At 35.6% G+C, this 22,563-nt stretch overlaps 1 long non-coding RNA gene across 6 annotated transcripts in view; it reads left to right on the top strand.

Moving 5' to 3' along the window:
- The window catches only part of LOC110744168, a 65,027-nt gene that overhangs the window by 5,802 nt on the left and 36,662 nt on the right, over positions 1-22,563 (top strand). For 2 of the 6 annotated variants that reach the window (XR_004176899.1, XR_004176895.1), the window contains exons 3-5: positions 11,998-12,063; positions 19,401-19,516; positions 21,100-21,216. The exons of 2 other annotated variants lie outside the window; for them this stretch is intronic. This is a non-coding gene — a long non-coding RNA (uncharacterized LOC110744168). The remainder of the gene's footprint in view (positions 1-11,997; positions 12,064-19,400; positions 19,517-21,099; positions 21,217-22,563) is intronic. 2 more of the 6 variants (XR_004176896.1, XR_004176897.1) reach the window with 2 other exon arrangements.

Here is a 22,563-nt window from a genome sequence, read left to right as displayed (position 1 = left end):
CTCTGTATGTTTTCTGGAATTTTCCACTTAACATTTTTGGATTATGGTTGACCTTGGGTAACTGAAATCCCATTAAGCAAAACTGGGGATAAAGGAGACTATTGTATACATATTGATCAGCGTTGCCTTAATGTTTCTCTCAGCTTGATTAAACATTGGAGGGGATTCCTTCTGTCCCTAGACTCTTGACTTCCTTTGTCTTAGAGCATTTACTTTAGAAACTCTTACTTATAAATCCCTTTTCTGCCCCTTTGAGACGTAGATCATTTAAAAAGCATCTTGCCAGTTTTATCATCCAGGAATGTCTTCCTCAAAAATCTAGCATCATCTCTTTGAAGTATAATCATCAAGGAAGAGAGTGACCGTATCTTTCATTTTCTGTGGGAGCTGAGGGCTTTAACCCAAGTTGTACAACTACCTCCTGTAATGAAGATATCAGAAGGTTTACTTTTTCGTTGGGTAACGCCAGTTAGCAAACCTAGGTAGCCTATGATCTCTCCCTCATCCCAGTTCTTAAAACTCCACTTCTTTTTTTAGTTATTATTTGTTTGTTTCAGTGAGTTGAATTCAGACTTATTTTTGGTCATTTTCCTCTATCTCAATAGCCTCTAATAATTCCTTCTTGCCTAATATTGCCCAGTTCACTTTTGGTTTGACATATACAATAAAGATCATCCCATCTACCTTTTTCTTTCTATTTTCATCTTGATGTAACAGAGAATGAATAAACTTTGAATAAATATAGAACTGGCCTCTGCTTTGTAACATACCAGCTGTATCCTTAGACACCATCGTTGAGCCTTCCTCTCTTAATTTATAAAACAAACTATCTTGCATGGTTATTATGAGAATAAATGTAAAATTTCTGGCACAAACAAACCAGTAAACAGTTCCTGTCCCCATTTTTAATCAACAAATACGTCGTGTGCCCTAAGGCACATGTTCTAAATGCAACTCTTAAGTACCTTTCAGTTGTGGTAGAATCAGTGAGGCATATGCTGACAATGGAGACTTATTTTTTTTTTTTTTAAATGTGCTTTCTCATGGGCAACTGCCTGTCTGGAATGAGAAGAGGTTCAGTGTTAAGATGGACTGCTTGGAGTGGATATTGTATTATGATCTTTATGTCACATAGAAGTCACACATTTGTGATCAACAACACACTTATTCCAAATAAAATTGGCCTTCTATCTGGTATTTTCCTTGTCCTGCATTTTATTTTGTCCACAGAAACTATGAAGTTGTACACACACATACACACACACACATACGTGTGTGCATATCTATATCTACATATGATGAAAACCGAAGTAAATAAGTTGGTTATGAAAGTGGTTCCTAAGCTAGCATGCTGATTTTGTATAAGTAACTATATCCACATCTGCCAGATGTAATGCAGCAGCCCAGTTTTACTCAATGTGAAAGGCAGAGACAGTTAAATTCTAACATGATCTCTATGTAGCTTTATATTTTTGTTTATAGCAGGTTATTTTCCTAGGTGAATTTTATTCTAGCAGTGTAAAGATGGACTAATATATAATAATATAGTTGTTCACCTATATGAAACCTTAATTCTATTACTGAGTATGTACTTAGGGGCAACCTGTGTTTGGGAACATGGCAGGTTCTGTCTCTGACTTTCTGTCAGGAGAGGTTTGAAGCATTGACTGGAAGTTATCTAGAAGCCCTGGAAACAGTGGTGCTGTGTAACTGTCCCTGGCTGTAACACAGAAGTGTTAGAATGATATGGTAGGTATTGCCCTTAGTGAATTACTACTACAACTTTTCAAGGTGTTTAACTAATGTAGTTAACAAGTGACAGATCAAATATTCCCCTGGTAGAGAAGTAAAGTTAGATAGCTTACCTATCAATAGTAATGGGCTTATTTTTTTTTTAATGAGCTGATTTTGTCCTTCACAATGGCAGAGCTAAACTCCCTTATTAAAAATTAAGTTTGCAAGAGCCCACCCAAGGCTTCCTACAATACTTGATAATTCTTGGAACTTTATGACTTCTTTCAGTCTTCTCCTTCTCCTTCTCCTTCTCCTTCTTCTTCCCCTTCCCCTTCCCCTTCCCCTTCTCCTTCCTCTTCCTCTTCTTCTTCCTATTCCTGCTCCTCTTCCCTCTAATGCCTCTTTCTTCTTCTCTAGCATATTGATAAAAAATGTGCTTACCATGGAACAGATACGGTATATACTAGGCTAAGCAGTATACTGGCATTATCTTATTTCCTTCTCAGGAAAAATGTCTACGAAGTAGGCACTCTCACTGTAGCCATTATAAAAATGAAATATAGTGAGTTCTGCAACTTGCATAAGGCTACAAAGTTTGTAAGTGCCAGAAATGGGAATGTTTAAATCTAAAGACAGGGGCTTTAATCACTGTTCTATAACACTTCTCATCTGAATGTGTCAATGCAGATATCTTGGTACAAACTGATGTGATTAATTAACTTCTTGTTTCATCCTTGAATATAGTAGTAAAAATTAGCTACATGGTGGTGCATGCCTGTGGTCCCAGCTACTCAGGAGGCTGAGGTGGGAGGGATCCCTGGAGCCCAGGATGCAGAGGTTGCAGGGGGCTGAGATTGCAGCTCACTGCACTCCAGTCTGGGTGACAGAGTGACATGTCATCTCAAAACAACTGAGAAAAAAAGGAAAAGAATAACATTTTAAAATAATAATAAAATAAGACTATACTAGCATTAATGTATTGAGAGTAGGACTGGCTTAGGAATGCACAAAAGAAATATTCTTAACCAAGAGTAACAAATCAGCATCAGCATTGGGAAGAAAATCCGGAGAATTAATGCCTAATCTGTTTCAATAAACAGGTAAAAGAAAGAAAAGTAATTGCTTTCAGAAGGTTTATTGGGCAAGGGAGGGGGTTAAGCAAGATACCTATGCTTTCCCACTATTACTGTTAATAAATATTTTAGTTCAATTTTATATTACCATTTATAAAAATTAATTTTTGGAAGGAAAAGACCAAAATAACAAGGAATTAAAAATAAACTGGAAAGCTTGTAACTTCTTCCAACCTTGATTCTATAGCTGAAACTAGACTTAACTCTCCTACTTCCAACAAAGAGAAAACAACAAAGTAAGTGTAACAACTTTTTTCAATTGTCAGCCAACAGGCCATGCAAGACTCTGATCCCTGATGGCAAGGTAATTAGTATAATGTCAGTCCTATAATTATCCTGGCTAGCGATAATTTCTAGATCACAATTTGAGAAGTAGAGTAATATAACAGTAGGTGTGCTGAGTTGAACTTGGAGTTTAGAGTGCAGGAAGAATATCAGAAATCTACATTCAAGTCCTTGTGACCTTGGGGTTAACTACTAGAAACATGTGAAACTCCATGAGACTGAGCAAAGAATTACCAAGAAACTAAACGCTAAATAAATCCAAGAGTTCACACAGGGATTGGAGGTTTTCAAGTTTTAACCAACTAGAGCGGAGAGTCATTCTGAACAGCTGGCATATTCAGTAGAAACCCAAGAAGCATTTGTAGTGTCAAACTAGCTAACATATAAAGCCTTCTCTAAACTTATCCCAATGAAGCCAAAATTTATCTTGAAAGAATTAAGTTTTTCCATAAGTAATTTAATTGCCTGATACATCAAAGTTCAGTGACCTGTAAAGTTAGACAGAACATAAAATCAAGCATACAACTTCAGAAAATTCACATTTTGCAACAATGAAAAATGACTAGTCATGAGAAGAAATTTAAAATATTTACCATAGCCAAGAGGGAAATTAATCATTGGAAACATGCTAAAAATAAGAGGTATTATGGGATTTGCAAAGAAGGATGTTACTATATTTATTATAAATAAATTCAATGAATTAAAGGAAAAATAAAGATAATGCACACAGAAATGGGTAATTTAAAAAGTAACCTAATAGAATTTGTAGAGATGAAAAATATATCTTAGAACTTAAGAAAAAATCACTGGCATGTCAACAGATTAGATATAGCAGAAAAAGAAACAATGAATATAACTAAATAGTTATAGAAATTATGCAACTTAATCAGGAAAATAAAAGGATTACAAATACTCAAGGATCAGTGGCATTATCAGATTTTCTACACATGCATAATTAGAGTAAGAGAAGGAAAAAAGAGATGGTGTTGCTAGGGGAAAAAAAAGCCAACACTGTTAAAATTTTAGGAAAAATAAATCAGCTTACAAAGCCAAGAAGCTAAAATAACCTGAATCAAGAAATCACCAAGAAAGGGCATATTATAATCAGATTGCTAAAAAGATAGATAAAGATGAACAAATTAAAGCACCAGAAGGGGAATAAAAACATTACTTACAAAAGAATAAAAATAAAATAAAATTACATCTGGGTGACATCAGTACAAATGATGTTGTAAGGACATCGGAAAATTCTCTTCTCCATAAAGTAATGAGTACAGTTGCAAAAATTGTCAAACTCAAATTCTTTCAAAACTCGAGAAATTAACCAAACATTTGTATCAATTTGTGGAGCAATTATTTAAAATAAATGACTAAACATTGGTAAGAATGGTGAACATTGTGTATTTTAACTTGTCGTATTCCCCTTTCCCTCTCTCCAGCTCTGTGGTAGCCTCAAAAACTAATAGTCCCACAATCATGGTGAAAACTAAGAACTGATCTGCCCCCAGAAGGGACAGAACAGGGTTAGTGGGAGCTCCTCCAAAAACCCATTCCCCCAAATTGTTTATATTTAGTCTGTCTGACAGTTTCCTATTAAACTTCAGTCATTTGTCTTTTTTAAATCTACAAAAATTGTATATTTTTGTGTACAACATGTTGTTTTAAAATATAAATACATTGTAGAATGGCTAAATCAAGTTAACATAAGTACTACTTCACATATTTTTTTTGTGGTGGCAACAATCAAATGCTATGCTCTAAGTGACTTTTAAGACTGAAATACATTGTTATTAATTATAATCACCACATTGTACAATAGATCTCTTGAACTTATGCCTCCTATAAAATTGAAGTTTTGTATCCTTTGAACTAATCACCTCAACTGTCTTTTATTTGATCTGACTGCAAGCTCACATGGTGTGAGCACAATTTAACCCAGGGGTGTCTGTATTTGTGTGAGAGTGTGTGTGTGTGTGTGTATCAGTTGTTTATCATCACATTTACCTGAGTTGGAAGTACAAGTTGGGGCCAAAACAGCTCCAAGGAAATATGAAAATAAAAAAGGAACTATGAAAATAATAGTGGAAAATGTTAGTGAAATGGAGGTTCATAGAGAGCTATTTTGAAAATCTGATATATTTTTGGGAATGTAGAAGACCACATGCACATACATATGGCTGTACTCATGCCCAGAACTATGCACATGCCCATGAAAAACCTCGAGAAGGCTCTACACTCTTACTTCTCTCTGATCTTGAGGCTCTGTGCGATCAAGAAGTTAAGGCTAAGACCGAATTATAAACTTCCTGCCCAAGCATTGATAGCAAGCACTAACACATGTAAAGAGGCCCTTGGCAGAAACTAGTAGGAGTATTAGAGTCTTCAATACATCACTTTCAATAATGTATAGAACAACTCCTAAAAAGATCAATCAGGAAAAAAGAAGACTGAGTTCACACTATACACCAATTAGATTAACAAACATATCTATAGGATGCTCCACCCAACAACAGCAGGATTCTTCAGCATAAACCATATATTATGCCATAAAACAATTCTCAATAAATATGCAATAATTAAAATCATGTAAAGTATGTTTTCCAGCCACAGTGCATTGAAATGAGAAATCAATGACAAAAGGAAATTCAGAAAATTATGAATATGTAAAATCAAATAATACACTCCTAAGTAATCAATATGATTTAAAAAAAGGAAAATCAGAAAAGACTTTGAGATGAATGAAAATGAGGATACAATATATCAAAACATGGGATGCAGCGGCTCAGAGAGAGCTGTAAATGGGTATATTGAAAAATAATGAAGTACTAGTCGAATGACAGCACATAAAATATTAAAATATATCCAATTCAGCTGAAAGGAAAATGATATCAGATACAACTCAGATCTAAACAAAAGAAGGAAGACAGCCATAAATGTTAAATTCGACAAAATATATAATAAAAGAAACTAATTTTTCTAATTTATTTAAGAGGCAATTGACTATAAAGAAAAAATAATAACCACGTATTGTGGGGTTTATAACATATGCAATGATAACATTATGACCATAGGAACATAAAAGAAGGTTGAGGGAAAAATGTGAGTTACAATATATGTGAAGGGGCATGATAGTTATTTGAAGATGGATTCTGATAAGTTAAGGAAGCATATTATAAACCCTAGAATAATCACTGAAAAATGATTAACACAAGGTTATAGGTAACATGAAAATAGAGTACATAATATAGAATTCTAAATAATAATTATTCCAAAGGAAGGCAAAAAAAAATGATGTAAAGAAGATATAGAAAGGTTAATAATGATATCAAGAAGATGGACTTAAAGCAAGTTGTACCAATACTTACATTAAAGGAAAATGAATTAAACATAGTAATTAAAAGTCAGATAGTTTCAGATTGTATAAAAAGGCAAGTTAAATCTACATGTATTCTATGAGAAATGATCTCTAAATATAAAACCACAGATAGGTAACAAACAAAAGAGATGAGATAGGATATACCAAATACTAATCCAAAGAAAGCTGAAGTGGCTATATTAACATCAAAGAAGGCTTTGGAATGTTAACTATTAAAAGGCATTAAAATAAGGATAATTCATAATGAAAAATAGTTAACTGTTACATAAAACACAAATACCTAAATGTACATGAATTTAATAGCAGAACCTCAAAATACATGAAAAATAACTGATAGAAGTAGAAGAAGAAATAAAAATATTTCTGTCCATATTGAGAAAAGAGGAGACAAAAAATTAAGAAGATAAATAGCACTATCGACCAAGTTGATTGACATTACATTTACAAAACATTATACCCAACAACTGCATAATACACATTTATTTTAAGGATATGTAGAAAATGCACCAAAATAAAACATACTGTGTCATTTAACAAATTTCAATGAATTTTAGAAACATTGAGGTCATATAGCGTATGCTGTGTGTCAAAATGTAGTTATATTAATAATAAATTTTTTAAAGGTATTGGAAAATAAAGCCCAGGTATTTGGACATTAAATGTTACACTTCTAAATAACCCATTAGTCAAAATGAAAATCACAAGGGAAATTAGAAAACATTTTGAACTGAATGGTAATGAAATATGATGTATCAAAATTGTGAGATACAGCTACAGCTGTGATTACATAAAAATTTAAATTTTTAAATACACAAATAATTTAAAAGTTACAAACACACATATATACAGACACAAGTCCAATGATAACATAAAAATATATAACACAGTAATATTCAAGAAATGTCGTAAGTAGAAAGCTGAAACTGGATCCTTTCCTTACTCCTTATACGAAAATTAATTCAAGATGGATTAGAGACTTAAATGTTAGACCCAAAACCATAAAAATAAGAGAAGAAAACCTAGGTAATACCATTCAGGACATAGGTATGGGCAAGGACTTCATGTCTAAAACACCAAAAGCAACAGCAACAAAAGCCAAAATTGACAAATGGGATCTAATTAAACTAAAGAACTTCTGCACAGCAAAATAAACTGCCATCAGAGTGAACAGACAACCTGCAGAATGGGAGAAAATTTTTGCAATCTACTCATCTGACAAAGGGCTAATATCCAGAACCTACAAAGAACTCAATCAAATTTACAAGAAAAAAACAAACCACCCCATCAAAAAGTGGGCAAAGGATATGAACAGACACTTCTGAAAAGAAGACATTCATACAGCCAACAGACACACGAAAAAATGCTCATCATCACTCATCATCAGAGAAATGCAAATCAAAACCACAATGAGATACCATCTCACACCAGTTAGAATGGCAATTATTAAAAAATCAGGAAACAACAGGTGCTGGAGAGGATGTGGAGAAATAGGAACACTTTTACACTGTTGGTGGGATTGTAAATTAGTTCAACATTGTGGAAAACAGTGTGGTGATTCCTCAAGGATCTAGAACTAGAAATACCATTTGACCCAGCCATCCCATTACTGGGGATATACCCAAAGGATTATAAGTCATGCTGCTATAAAGACACATGCACACGTATATTTATTGCGGCACTATTCACAATAGCAAAGACTTGGAATCAACCCAAATGTCCATCAGTGACAGACTGGATTAAGAAAATGTGACACATATACACCATGGAATACCATGCAGCCATTGAAAAGGATGAGTTTGTGTCCTTTGTAGGGACACGGATGCAGCTGGAAACCATCATTCTTAGCAAACTATTGCAAGAACAGAAAACCAAATACCGCATGTTCTCACTCATAGGTGGGAATTGAACAATGAGATCACTTGGACACAGGAAGGGGATCATCACACACCGGGGCCTATTATGGGGAGGAGGGAGGGGAAGGATAGCATTAGGAGATATACTTAATGTAAATGACGAGTTAATGGGTACAGCACACCAAAATGGCATATGTACACATATGTAACAAACCTGCACGTTGTGCACATGTACCCTAGAACTTAAAGTATAATTTTAAAAAAATTCAAGAAATGTAAATTAAAAACACAATAAAGCATCACTGCCCATCACTGAAATGTTAGAAGTAATAAAACGGAAATTTTCCGAACTCTGCAGAGACACAGAATTAACTCAAATTCTAATACATTGCTGGTTTAAGTACAAAATGATACAATTATGCTGATAAACAATTTATTAAGTCCTTGTAAACTTAACCATCCACCTATCACATGACAAATAGACATGAAAACATATATCTACAAAAAGTCTTGTAATGCAAATATTCGTAAGAATTTTATTCACAGTAGCCCCAAACTGTAAATTGTCCATGAATGAATGAATTAAAAATATTAAATATTCATGAAATAGAATACCACTCAAATACAAAAAGGGATAAACTGCTGATACACTGAAAATAAATGAATTTCACAAATATTTTGCTAAATGTAAGAAACCATATAACTCATAAAGACCTGAATTTGTGAAACAACTCTGTAGTAATAGAGATCAGATCTGCGATTGCCTGGGGTAGGGAGGACAGTGGATGACTAAGGAGTAAGAATATTTGTATTATTATGAAAATTTTCTACATCTTGATTTGTTTGGAGCCACAATATGTACCTAACCTACTGTTTTTAAGGAACTGTGCTTGAGATATAACTAATAAAAGGTCTCCTTTCGTAGAAATCAAAATGCTGAAAAGTTAGGCAGCTTGACCAAGGTTATACTTGGAGAGTAACAGAGCCAGAATTTGAACTAACATAGTTAGTTTACAATCTTTACACTCTTTTTGGGAGTTAGCAAAAAGAACTTACAATCCTTTTGTGATTTAGCAAAATAACTCTGGCTACAGAGTTCAAGGAGGCAGCATTAAGATCAGAGATACTGAAAGCTGTTGTCATAATTTTAATGAAAGAAAATGAAGATCTATAATAAAGGGAGATCTTTTATTAACATTCAAGCAGATTACAGTCCATTCAAGCAGATTACAGTATAGACCTATACTCATAAAGTTACTATTCAAGTTAATAAATGGCATGAATAATGTTATAGAATTGTGATGGTTAATTTTTAATGTGTCAACATGGCAAGGTGAAGGTGCCCAGCTGTTTGGTCAAACAGTAGTATAGGTGTTGTGAAGGTACTTTTTAGATGTGATTAACATTTAAACCAGTAGATTTTGAGTAAAGCAGATTACCCTTCATTATGAAGATGGTCAGTTGAAGGTCTTAAGAGATAAGATTGAGGTCTCCACAAAGAGGAAGAAATTCTTCTCCAGACTGCCTTGGCTTCAAGACTGAGACATTTTTTGCAGAATTTTTTGCAGAATTTGGACTTGCCTTCCCCTACTGTCAATCAACTGAGCAAGTTACTTAAAATCTATCTATTTATCTATCATCTATCCATTTATCTATCTATCTATCTATCTATCTATCATCTATCTAGCTATCTATCTCTATCATCTATCTATCTCTGTCATCTATCTATCATCTATCTATCTCTATCTATCATCTATCTATCTATCATCTATCTAGCTATCTATCTCTATCATCTCTCTCTCTCTCTCTCTCTCTATCAACTATATTAGAGAGGGAGAGAGAGAGAGACATATCTTAAGGGTTCTGTTTTCTCTGGAGAACCCTGACTAATAAATAAATCATAAAAAAATGACTTGTTCTGTCCTGAAGCATTAGCAAAGACATCACAAAGAAGACAACAATTGGGTTGGGGCACAATTCCTGCTTCTACCATATGCCGGTCAGTGTTCTAAGTATTGGGGCTGTGCTATTTCGTTGACTTTTCATAACTACTACTCTGTGAGTGTTAAAGCACAATTTGCACATAAAAAATACACCTAAGAAAGCTGAGGCACAAATATTAACATAATTTACCCAAGATCATTTGGGAGGTAAGTGATGAAGCCAAGAGATTCTAATTCAGACCATTTCACTTGTAAGACTCTTGAGCACTGCCTTTCAGGGACTCACCTTGAAGGATGAACAGCTGTTTACCATATGCAATAGAAAAGGAGGAGTATAGTGGATAGAGAGAGCAGTGACAATGAAAAGACTGTGTAGAATGGAGTTCCGTGAGTTCAGAATAAATGACAAAAGAAATATATGAGGGAGGAGAAGGTGATATAAAATGCTGAAGCCAGGATTTGAATGCTATACAATGTCATGGTGAATAATTTAGACCAGCTTTGATAGGCAGTAGGACATTCCTAGTTTGTTTTTAGGATGGAGGTTTGACATTATAGAGATAACTCATATTTCTTGAGCCCTTGCCAAGAGCAACACATTACTCTAAGTAATTTAGACATATACATATAATTTAGACATATACATATAATTTAGACATAGTTCAGGTAGATTCTATTTGAACCTCCATTTCACAGATGAAGAAAGGAAGATCCTGAGAAGTTAGGCAGCTTGACCAAGTTTATACTTAGAGTGTAACAGAGACAGGATTTGAACTAACAAAGTCTGATTGTAGAAATGCTTTTGCAACTTAGCAAATAACTCTGGCTACAGAGTTCAAGGAGACAACATTAATAGCAGAGATAAGAAAAGCTATTGTTATAATATTGATGAAATAAAATGAAGATCTAAACAAATTCTCTAAGGATGACAAGAAATTATGCTAAATTAGAGGCAGAAATTGTGTCTTTGACTACATTTCCTACTCATCACATAATTATTGGTTGATTGACTGGCTTCATAAATCACAAGCTACAGACCTCCTAATGAGATTGTCTTCTTTATCTTTAAATCTATTGCTGAAAGGTTTCTGTGTTATTGGTAAGGTAATTCCCTCTTTGTTCCATATTCAGCTAGCCTGCCAGGAATCACCTTTATAGATAAAATGGCTTCTTTTATCTTGGAGCTGACAAGCTAAATTATATTATTCCTTATAAAAATATTTATGAATCGTGTAAAAATGTATGCTGAAGAATTTACCACTATAAGCCTCTCACCTCTACACACAAAATATAATGCCCTGGCCTTTTCCCAAGACTTGGGGAGGGCTTCTTCTGTTTATAGAGGCCTTAGGGCATGACCAAAGCTGCTAAGGAATAACTATTCCTGCAACGAGCATTCTGTTTGCATTATGACCTCATTTGGTGCTGCAATATAATGTGTACATACTATTTTCAATTTGTCTAGGAACATTATTTGGTGTCCTGTCTTAGTGTAACTGTCAGAATTATTCATAACTCAGGAACCAAATTACACTTTCCTGCATAGACTACTCAAATAATAAGACTAAAAGCAAGTAGGATTGGCTTTTCTTTGCACACATTTTTCACTCATACCCGTTGCTAATTTCTTCCTTCATTAAAAATAGAAATGTTGTCCTGTGGTGTTATTGCAGGGGGTATCACAGAAAGAAAGTGATCGCGAATCCATTTCCTGGGGATTGGAAGGCTTCATACCAGTGGTATGTATTTCGGGTGAACACCTCAGGATGTTCTGACTTCTTTGTAACAAATAAGTGAGTGGAGTTTTTATTTAATAGAAAATAGGAATCATTAAACCAAAATGGTCATTACAACAAAATTTAAAGATCTTGGAACTCTAAGGTTGCTGTGACTGGTTATATAGATTGTTTACTGGACAAAGACAGTAAGTTAAGGGGTTGGTGAATAGGGGCTGCAAGGCATTATGTGTTCCATTTGATGAGTCCTATGGCTATGAGGCAACCAGAGGGTTTAACTTTATTTTATTTATTTTTAATTTTTTATTTGTATAAATGTATGGGTTGCAAGTGTAATTTCGTTACATGGACATATTACATAGTGGTGAAGTCAGGGCTTTCAGTGTATCCATCACCTGATGACTGATCATTGTACACAGGAAGTAATTTCTCATTATCCCCCTCCAACCCCTCTGTCTTCTAAGTCCCCGTTAACTATCACTGCACACTCTATGTCCATTTGTACACATTATTTAGCTCCCACTTACAAGTGAGAACGTGTGTTATTTGTCTTTCTGTGTCTGAGTCACCTCACTTTGCACAATGGTTTTTGTGGACAAGCACAGGCTGAACTTGGTGTTTCCATATCATTGTTTATTTGCTAATAAGTTAGGACATTTTTACTTGTAAGCACTAAAAAATTCAACCAAGAACAAGATTGTAGTTGGGTCATAGAAAGAATACAACCATTGAGATGCTTAAGATCATCTCTCTGTCTCTGTCTCTCTCTCTCTCTTTTATCCTCATCCCCATTTCCCTCTGTGTCAACCTCATTTTTCTCTGCTACGTCATAGCAGCTTTCTTCTTGACCAAACACATGATTTTTGAGAGCATCTGCCTTTCACATCTTACAGATCATAGGGAGAAACTGATCTAATGATTTCCCTTGTTCCAAGATTTAAAAAAAATCTTTGATAGGTGACTCATTTGTTGAGGTAAAGTCAGAGTCCTATCCTGAACCAATCAAATATCACCAGCAGTTTTATATATTCAGTAGGGTTTTGGGAAAAAAAAAAAAAAGATCTTAGACATTATAACTTGAGCTAGGGAGGAGTACTTCAAGAAGTAGATTTCTATGCCAAGAAGAGAATTGAACTCAGACAAAACACTTACATGTTCATTGAGGGTACATAAACCAGGAAAATTCCAAATCATTCGCATGCATGAATTTACCTTCATTTAAAGAAAAAGATAAAAAAGAGTTGTGTGCTATACTCACCCAAATGCATCGATAACTATGCACTGTGGTCCCTCATTGAAACCCAATCTGGAAGTTCTTTTCTCACATTTTATTCTATTTATATCCCAGCCACCCCTCTTTCTGCAGCACCAGCCTCAATTCATGTCTCACCTCCAAAAAGTTTTTACTGAATTTTGTATTCTATCTTTTCTCCATTACTATAAGTTTGACAAATAGGTTTACAAATTTCTTTCCTTAATGATACACTGTTTTGCATTGTTCATTAACTGTTTTGGGCTCATGGTTCATCTCCCCTACAGAACTTTAAGCTCCATAAATCTTTTATAACGACAATTATTGGTACACTAACAACTAAGATTACCTTAGTTTTGACTCCTGCTGCTTATATCATAATGCTGAGTGCACTGTTGAGAAACACATAAATAGGGAGAGATTTGGCAAATATAAGGTTGAACACTAATTTTACAAAGTACATTGTAGATTTAAGATCCCCAAAGCAAGCAAGGGGATGGTTTCTTTTCTGAGACACAAATGGGTAACTGAACACTGCATAATATGTTAAAGGAAAGCTCAAACTCTTAGCGTTTGTAAGTGGTCTAACACAGAGCTTGGAGGGACCAGTATCCTCTTTCTCCTCTTCTTCATTTAAGGAACATCTTGGAAAGCAGAGGTTGTTAATAAAATGTACAGAGGAAAATGCGTTATTTTCCAAAAGAAAATGGAGTTTATGAACATAAATTTCCAATTTGGAGGCTTGTCAACTCAGACCATAAAAGTGGCTGACATATAAGCTTACTAATTTGGACTAACTAAAATGACAGGCCATTTGAATCTGGTAAGAGCCCTAATTATAAAGGGATTTAAAAGCCACAACACCTAAAATCTGAATTATTAAAATATCATCAGAAAACACTCAGGGGAGAGACTTTCCTGGAAATTCGCTGTTGAGACATAACTTAGGTCCTAAGAGATTGAAAAAATCACTTGAATTTGGAAGTAAGATAAATTTTCTCTTTTATACTGATTTACATTGTTGTTGGCTGAATTTATTTGTTGAATACTTTCTCACATCTGTGTGTATTTTAAACTTTAAGAATCCATTCACATTTAATCTTTTCTTGGCCCCATGAGTAAAAGAAAGACACAATTATGACTCTCTTTTGGGGCAAACAAAGAAAGACGTAAAAATGCTCCCTAACTTTCCCAGGTTGCATTGTGAATGAGGAATTCAGTGAGAACAGAAATCCATACACATGTATGTCTTTCTAAGGCCTCTGATGAGGTTACTACTGACCTGAATGGCAACACTACTAAGCCAGCAAGACGTTTTTAAAAAGTCTTACTATATTCTGAGTTGTTAAAGATAAAAAAACATGTTGATGTGCCCAGAAGACCGAAAAAAAAAGCAATTATGGGGACAAAAACACCCCTCTCCTCTAGATTAACACATAAAGATATTATATTAGGTGCAATGTTTAGTAGATGTCTGGGGAAGAAAGAAGGGGAGCTCCTTTCTGCTGATTTGAGTTAAGCTTGTTTGTAACTCAAGTTATTATTTCTTTCTGTTTATTTGCTTCTATTAAAAAGATATATAGATGATAGATACATAAATAAATATTCTCTCTCTTCTTTCTGAACTGGTAAGATCAGATAACTGGAAGCAAATGGATGATCTTTGTAGCTTACACCCTAGAATCCTCTCTCCTTTGCCCTTCATGTACTCCACTTTGGCAGAGCTATGTTTATGGAGGAAATTGGATTCACTGTTTGCCTACAGCAACACATTTAGCTGGTAGCTGTGCAGGTCCAATTAACTCTCTTAACAATATGGGTGAAATGAGGTTATTGGATTATGTTTGTAGCCAATTATAATTGTTTTGGTTGAATACTCCCTCTTGTAACCTTATTTACAGTTAAGAAAACAGCATAGAAAAATATTTCATTGTGTGGAGGAAAATAGCCTAGGCAAATATTGGAATAACAATTTCTCTTTTCTAGATCATGAAACATGACCTCTTATTTATGTTTGGGCATAAAGTAAAGGCTTTTTTGCAGAAATAAAAATAAAAGTGTTAGACATAAAACACTTGGAACAAACATTATTCCATCATTATCATTATCATTATTATCTCTACCCCATCATGAAAAGTAATGCCTTTCATGGGACACAATGTTATAGGAAGGAAGGAATACAAGAGGCAGACGATGTAGACCAGCGTTCTAATGTTGGCTTTGCTACTGGTGAGTCATAGTCTCTCTGAACTTAATGCCCTCCATCTAGAAAGTGGAAATAATAAGCTTGTTACCACAATGACTAAACGAAAAAAATGTACATGATGTGCTTTACCGAGTAAAAATAATACGATATTGGTTACAAACTAGTGTTGAATAATAGGAATTTCTTCTGAAGTTATTTTAAACTATATTGCAAGGAGAATTTGTTCCATATACAGTCCTGTGCCACATAACAATGATTTGGTTGATGATATACCATGACGGTACCATAAGATCATAACAAAGCTGAAAACTTTCTATCAGTGATGTCTTAGCCATTATAATATTGTAGTGCAATGCATTAGTCACACATCTGTGGCTAATACTGGCATAAACAAATCTACTACGCCTCCAGTCATATAAAATGTCGCACATACAATTTTGTGTGGTACATAATACTAAGTAATGATAATAAACAGCTATGTTACTGATATATGTAGGGACTTTTTTCTGTCATTTTAGAATATGCTCCTTCTACTTATTAAAATAAAGCTTACTTAAAAACAGCATGCTGTGTTATTCTAGCAGCAGGATCATATATCTCCTATTTACTGTGTCTCTTAATTACATCATTTTCTTTTGTGCTTGATTTAATCTCATCTTATTTTGTTCATCATGGCCTCTGAATATAAAAAGCCCACTGCTAATATTGCCATAAGAAGCTACATCAAGTGATTGACCTGAAAACAAAATGAGAAGTGATTAAGAACTACAAAGGTGGAACGTCAATGATGATTACTGCTCACCAATCAGACAGATCTCATTCCACTGTAACTATGATCTTAAAGTACAAGAAATAAGTGATGGAAGCTCTGAGACAATCTGCTTCACTGAAGGCAACGAGACTAACAAAAATTTGGGAAGGGCCTGATATTTATGTCAGATATGGAGGAACTTCTAATGATGTAGATTGAAGGCCAGACACAGAAGTGTACTCCTCTCATCACCATGATAATCACGACCAAAGCAAAAAGTTGTTTGCAATGATGAAAGAAAAGGTTTGACTTGACTATGCTGTTGAATTTACTACTAGGTCTGGGTGGTTTAAATGATTCAAGAATCATTACTCATTACCTAATATGAAAGTAACTGGTGAGTTTCTAAGTGCTGATGTGAAGGCAGCTGAAAAATTTTGGTCAATTCTAGATAAGCTAATCGTGGAGAAAATTTACTTGCCGAAGCAAATCTGGAGTATGGCTGAAATCTCTCTATTCTGGAAGTGAATGCATGAAGGGACTTTCATCCATAAGGCCAAGTCAATGCCAAATTTCTAGCTCTCTAAGGATAGGATAACAGTCATATTTGGAAGGTAGTGTTGTATATTACACATTGAGCCCTTTGTGGTCTGGCACGGTGAGCATTACAGAGCCTGCAAGCACATCAGTAAGAACACATTGCCAGTGTACAACCAGAGCAATAAGAAGTGATGGATCAGTCAGCTCCTTTTCCAAAATTCCCTCCTGAATTGCTATGTCAGCAAAATGGAGAAGTCCTCTTTGGAAAATAACACACTTTCAAGATTTTGCTTATTGTTGAGAATGCTCCTGCACATCCTCCTTTATTGGTGATCTTCCTCCTCATACCAAAGTGACATATCTCCCTCCAAATGCCAATTCTTTGACCCAAACAGTGGGTCGAGGAGTCATAGTGATTTCTAAGGCTTATTGCCCGAGTAGGACTGTTGCTAAGGCTGTTGCTGCAACTGAGGAAGACACTCATGCAATTCTGGCAGGATTACAACATCTATGATTGCATCAAGAATCTTGCTTGGGCTTGGGGTGATATCAGCCAGGGATGTGTGAATGGCATCTGGAAGAAAATATTCAAGAGTTTTGCTCATGACTACAAAGAATTTGCCAAGAGTGAGAGGGTTGTAAAAATTGAAAAGGCTGTGATTGAGATAGCAAGTAACTTTAACCTGGGTGTGGACAAGGATGATATAGAGGAGCTCCTAGAGGTGGTTCCTAAGGAACTGACTCATGAATGTGGAAGTGGAATAGGAATGCATTGCTGAATAAGAGGCAAGAGGAAAGGAGAGTGCAGGAGAAGAAAGAGCAGAATAACCCTTAAAAAAAAAATCCACAATGAAGAGTTTAGTATAAGCTCTTGCAGACCTCAACAAGCTCCTTAAAAAGTTTAAAAACATGGACCACCAACACCGAAAGGTCATGGTGCATTAGCTGCTTACAAGCAAATCTATGATTAAAAAAGAAACAAACTAAGCAAACCAACATGAACATACTTCAGAAAAGATTGACATCTCCTCAAGAAGAGCCCCAGAGAGGTCTTTCAGGAGGGATTCCAGAAGAAAGCATTGTAATCATCGGAGTTGACAGGTCCGTGTGTTATTGTTGCTGAACACCTTCTAATGCGACAAGATGTGGAGGTGGAAGACAGTGATATTGATGATCCTGACCCAGTGTAGGCTGAAGCTAATGAGTGTTTATGTCTTACTTTTTAACAAATTTAAAAAATTGAAAGTAAAAAGCTTAAAAAATAGGAAAAATCTTATGGAAGTAGAATATAAAGAAAAATAATATTCTTGGGCCGGGCATGGTGACTCACTCCTGTGATCCCAGCACTTTGGGAGGCGGAGGCAGGACAATCATGAGGTCAGGAGATTGAGGCCATCCTGGCTAAAATGGTGAAACCCTGTCTCTACTAAAAAATGCAAAAAAAAAAAAAAAAAAATTAGCCTGCCGAGGGGTGTGTGCCTATAGTCCCAGGTACTTGGGAGGCTGAAGCAGGAGAATTGCTTGAACCTGGGAGGTGGTGGTTGCAGTGAGCCTAGATAGTGCCACTGCACTGCAGCCTGGGTGACAGAGCAAGACTCTGTCTCAAAAATATATATATATATAAGTAAATAAAAAAGAAAAATTATATTCTTGTACAACTGTACATACTGTTTCTGTTTTATGCTAAATGTTATTACAAAAGAGTTAAGAAGTTAAAATGTTAAAGCTTATAAAGTAAAAATTTACAATCAAAGTTAATTTATTGTTGAAGAAGAGAAAATTTTCAGATAAACTAGTGTAGCCTAAGTATACAGTGTTTATAAAGTCTGTGGTAGGGTAGAGTAATATCCTAGGCCTTCACATTCATTCAGCCCTCACTCACTCACCCACTCACTCACTCACTCACCCAGAGCAATTTTCACTCCTGCAAGCTCTGTTCATGGTAAGTACCCTGTACAGGTATACCATTTTTTATCTTTTATACTATATTTTAGCTGTACCTTCTCTATGTTTAGATATATAAATACTACCATTGTGTTACAGTTGCCTGTAGTATTTAGTACAGTAACATGCTCTACAGGTTTGTAGCCTAGAAGCAATAGGCTCTACCATATGGCCTAGGGACACAGTAAGCTATATTATCTAGGTTCATGTAAATATATTCTATGATGTTTGCACAACAATGCAATAGACTAATGACACATTTCTCACAACATATTCTTGTTGTTAAGCAACACATGACTATATGAAAACTGTTCCTAGGGAATGTTAAGAAAAATGCTGTTAACTAATAATTTTTTTTCCTCTCCTGTTGCAAATATGCTATGAATGTGAATAGGGTTTTCTAAAGACAATGGGGAAGTCCATGATATATAATTGGAAAAGTCACTATGATTAGGTATATCACCAGAAGAACAAGTGGCTCTGTAAGGAACCAAAGTGAAATGCCAACAACCAATCAAATGAGTGATTCTGAGCCCCAGGATATGTTTTAAAATGTAGGTTTCATCATTATTCAGTTCTGGTTAAGCCAAAAGATCAGAAAATGATGGTAATTGCAAAAATAATCTGTTACTTACGGTTCCCAAAAGGGGCGGCTGTGCCGCAACACACAGAGCCATGTGGGGAACTGCCATGGTCAGTCAAGAGGCAGAGAGCTGGGAAAATGGACAAGAGTCTTTAATTTGGCTTCTGCAGTGAGGAACAGGTGAGATATAGTAAACAGCTTTAGGATTGGCTGGTTTGAATAATTTTAGTACATCATGGGGCATAGGGGTTATTCCTAGTTGCACGGTACCTGCCTCTGGGATGATTTGGGCAGGTGGATAATGACTCTGACTGTAAGAGCCTAAAAGAGAAAGTGTTGGGTTCTGTGGGTTCTGGATTGGTTATTTTGTATTTGAAAAGTGCACTCCCTTAAAGGTAAGCCTTTTACTATTTCTAGGAATTGACTGGCTCTGGGAGGGGCAGTCTTTCCAAATTCATCAAGGCCCCAGCTGTCAAAACATTAGAAGCACATGCTTAATATAGGCTGAATCCAAGGAACCTATCATCAGGTACTTGCAGTTACATGTGTAGTTCAGCTTACACTCAAAAATGGCAATAGCTAATTTTTCTGACAACCTTTGTAGGTGAGTTTTATTTGTATCTCCAATCTGCAAATAGATAAAGAGATACATCAGTGAGGTTAAATAATTTACCCAAGTAAAAGATATTGATTTGATTCAGGTTATATGTGGGTGAGACCAAAGTCCATGTTCTTTCTATGAGCCAAGAATGACATAAGGTTATTATTCACAGATAGGCCTGTGTGTTTGTAGTACCTACTCCAGACATCGTGTCCTTGAGAAAAAGCAAAGAATAATCATAGACCAAGGCAGGGGCCTGCCCTGTGAACTCAGATGCTGGGAAGGAGATGCATTATGGTGCATTTCATTTCTGGTAACTCTGAGGGTGACTGAGTATTCAGGAGGGTGAGTCTACTCTGAAAGTGGAGTCAAGGTGAAAAAGTACCACGTCTGTGGTCAACATCTGAGAAAGTTCACCGAGTTCCTTGTCCTGCTGACAGGGAAGAGCAGGACAGTAAGATCATTCTATTTCCAACATCAATCCAGAAGCCTGGTGCTTTCTCTCTCATGTGCCACTGGCAGTGTGTCATTTTTGACAGACCAAAAGAGCAGTGAGCTATCTTTAAGATCCAAGCATCAAGGTCCATTTCTTAGTATCAGACAGTTTAGTGATTAAGACAGTGGACTCAGGAATAACACAACCTGGGTTTGTAGCTTAACTTTGACACTTACTAGCATACGACCAATAATGATTTAAAATTTTAAATCCACACCAAAACTTGGGGATAATGACTCCACCTACTTTGTGGGACTATTGTGAGGATTAAGTGGGGAGAAGCACACAAAGTGCTTCATATAGTGTCTTACACAAAGATGCACTTGATAACTTTTTGATATTTTTATTAATATTTTTGTTAAAATTTAGTACAAAATTTATGTGCAGAGTGGATTTTAATTTCTTTTGGTATTCTATCAAGACCTGTTGAGAACAACCGTTAACAAAGCCATGGAACCATGAGACAGTAATCTCTCTCTCTCTCTCTCTCTCTCTCCCCCTCCCTCCCTGCTTCCCTCCATTCCTCACTCTTACACACACACACACACACACAGATATACACACACACACTTATAAATGAGGATCTACTATACATTTCTTTGGAGATCTTTCAGTATTTACATCCAAGTCAGTGTTACACTCATGTTGTGTTGCATCATATTCCAGGCCTCAGTATGAGTATTTAGCCATTTCCTGATTAATGAACATTCAATGACTAGATGTTGTCCAGTGATTTGATGGTTGCATGAAATATGGTGAGAAGCAGAAGATGAGTCTGACAAGGTAAGAAAAAGCCAGATTATGCAGGACTTTCATCACATGTTAAGAAATTGTGATTTCATATTAAATACAGTGTGATGACATCTATGAGTTTTTTTTTTTTTTTTTTTTGAGACGGAGTCTCGCTCTGTCGCCCAGGCTGGAGTGCAGTGGCCGGATCTCAGCTCACTGCAAGCTCCGCCTCCCGGGTTCACGCCATTCTCCTGCCTCAGCCTCCCGAGTAGCTGGGACTACAGGCGCCCGCACCTCGCCCGGCTAGTTTTTTGTATTTTTTAGTAGAGACGGGGTTTCACCGTGTTAGCCAGGATGGTCTTGATCTTGTGACCTCGTGATCCGCCCGTCTCGGCCTCCCAAAGTGCTGGGATTACAGGCTTGAGCCACCGCACCCGGCCGACATCTATGAGTTTTAAGCAGCATGTCCATTAACACCAGTATTTTTTTACGCTGTTGCTGCATTGAATAACTATACATACATCTTTAAATGAGTGTGCAAGTATTTCTTTATGTTAAATCGCTAGAAATAGAATTACCAGCTTCACACATTTTACATTTTCAGAGATATTAACAAAATACTCTCCAGAAAGGTAACTAATTGTTCATCTGAGCCAGTGTCTGGAAACTCACACCCCGTCTAGCAAACCTTTGAAACTATAATGTTTAAAAAATAATTTCCCAATTTTTGGAAGAGAAATTGTACAATGGTTTTGCATCTTGTAGTGGAATTATATTCTAGAGTTGATACATAAGGAAAAATATAATCAAAATCGTCCTAGGGTGTTCCATGAATCATGCTTGAAGTATCATAAATAAAATGTAATTTGGGGGGTATACAACCCTCCATTGTAATTCTTATGTACCCTAAGCACAAGAAATACTGAGCCACAAAAAAGAAAGAAAATAAAGAAAGTTTATATTGCAGATGTCTAGGAACGGAGATCCTTCTGCTTTTAAGATAACTACCAAATTCTAGGGTGAGTGGGGTCAGGACATGCAATTCTAAAGTAAATTATTTCTACTTGTCTTCAGGGTTTATTCTATTTTGTGTTTACTAAGTCTGTAATGTTACTCAATGTTAAGCATTTTTATCTTTGCAAAAATTATTAATATATAAAATACCTATCAGAGATCTAGATTAAGAAGTGCTGTATAGCTGTTTCTGACTTCGAATCTAAATTGTGCCAAATTTGATACATATTCTTACTGCTCTTTGAAAAGTCAGAAACGTGCTTTTTGAAAACTGACATCTCCTCATGTGTTACCAAGTAAGTGTTCTTGCCCTCATGTTTGTAGCTATTACTTTTAGTAGTACTGGAGGGAAGATGAACATGAGAAGGAAAGATTTATGTTAAG

This window comes from Papio anubis, chromosome 11, assembly GCF_008728515.1.
Source record: "Papio anubis isolate 15944 chromosome 11, Panubis1.0, whole genome shotgun sequence".
Classification (NCBI taxonomy): Eukaryota; Metazoa; Chordata; class Mammalia; order Primates; family Cercopithecidae; genus Papio; species Papio anubis.
This window is presented reverse-complemented; position numbering and strand designations above follow the sequence as displayed.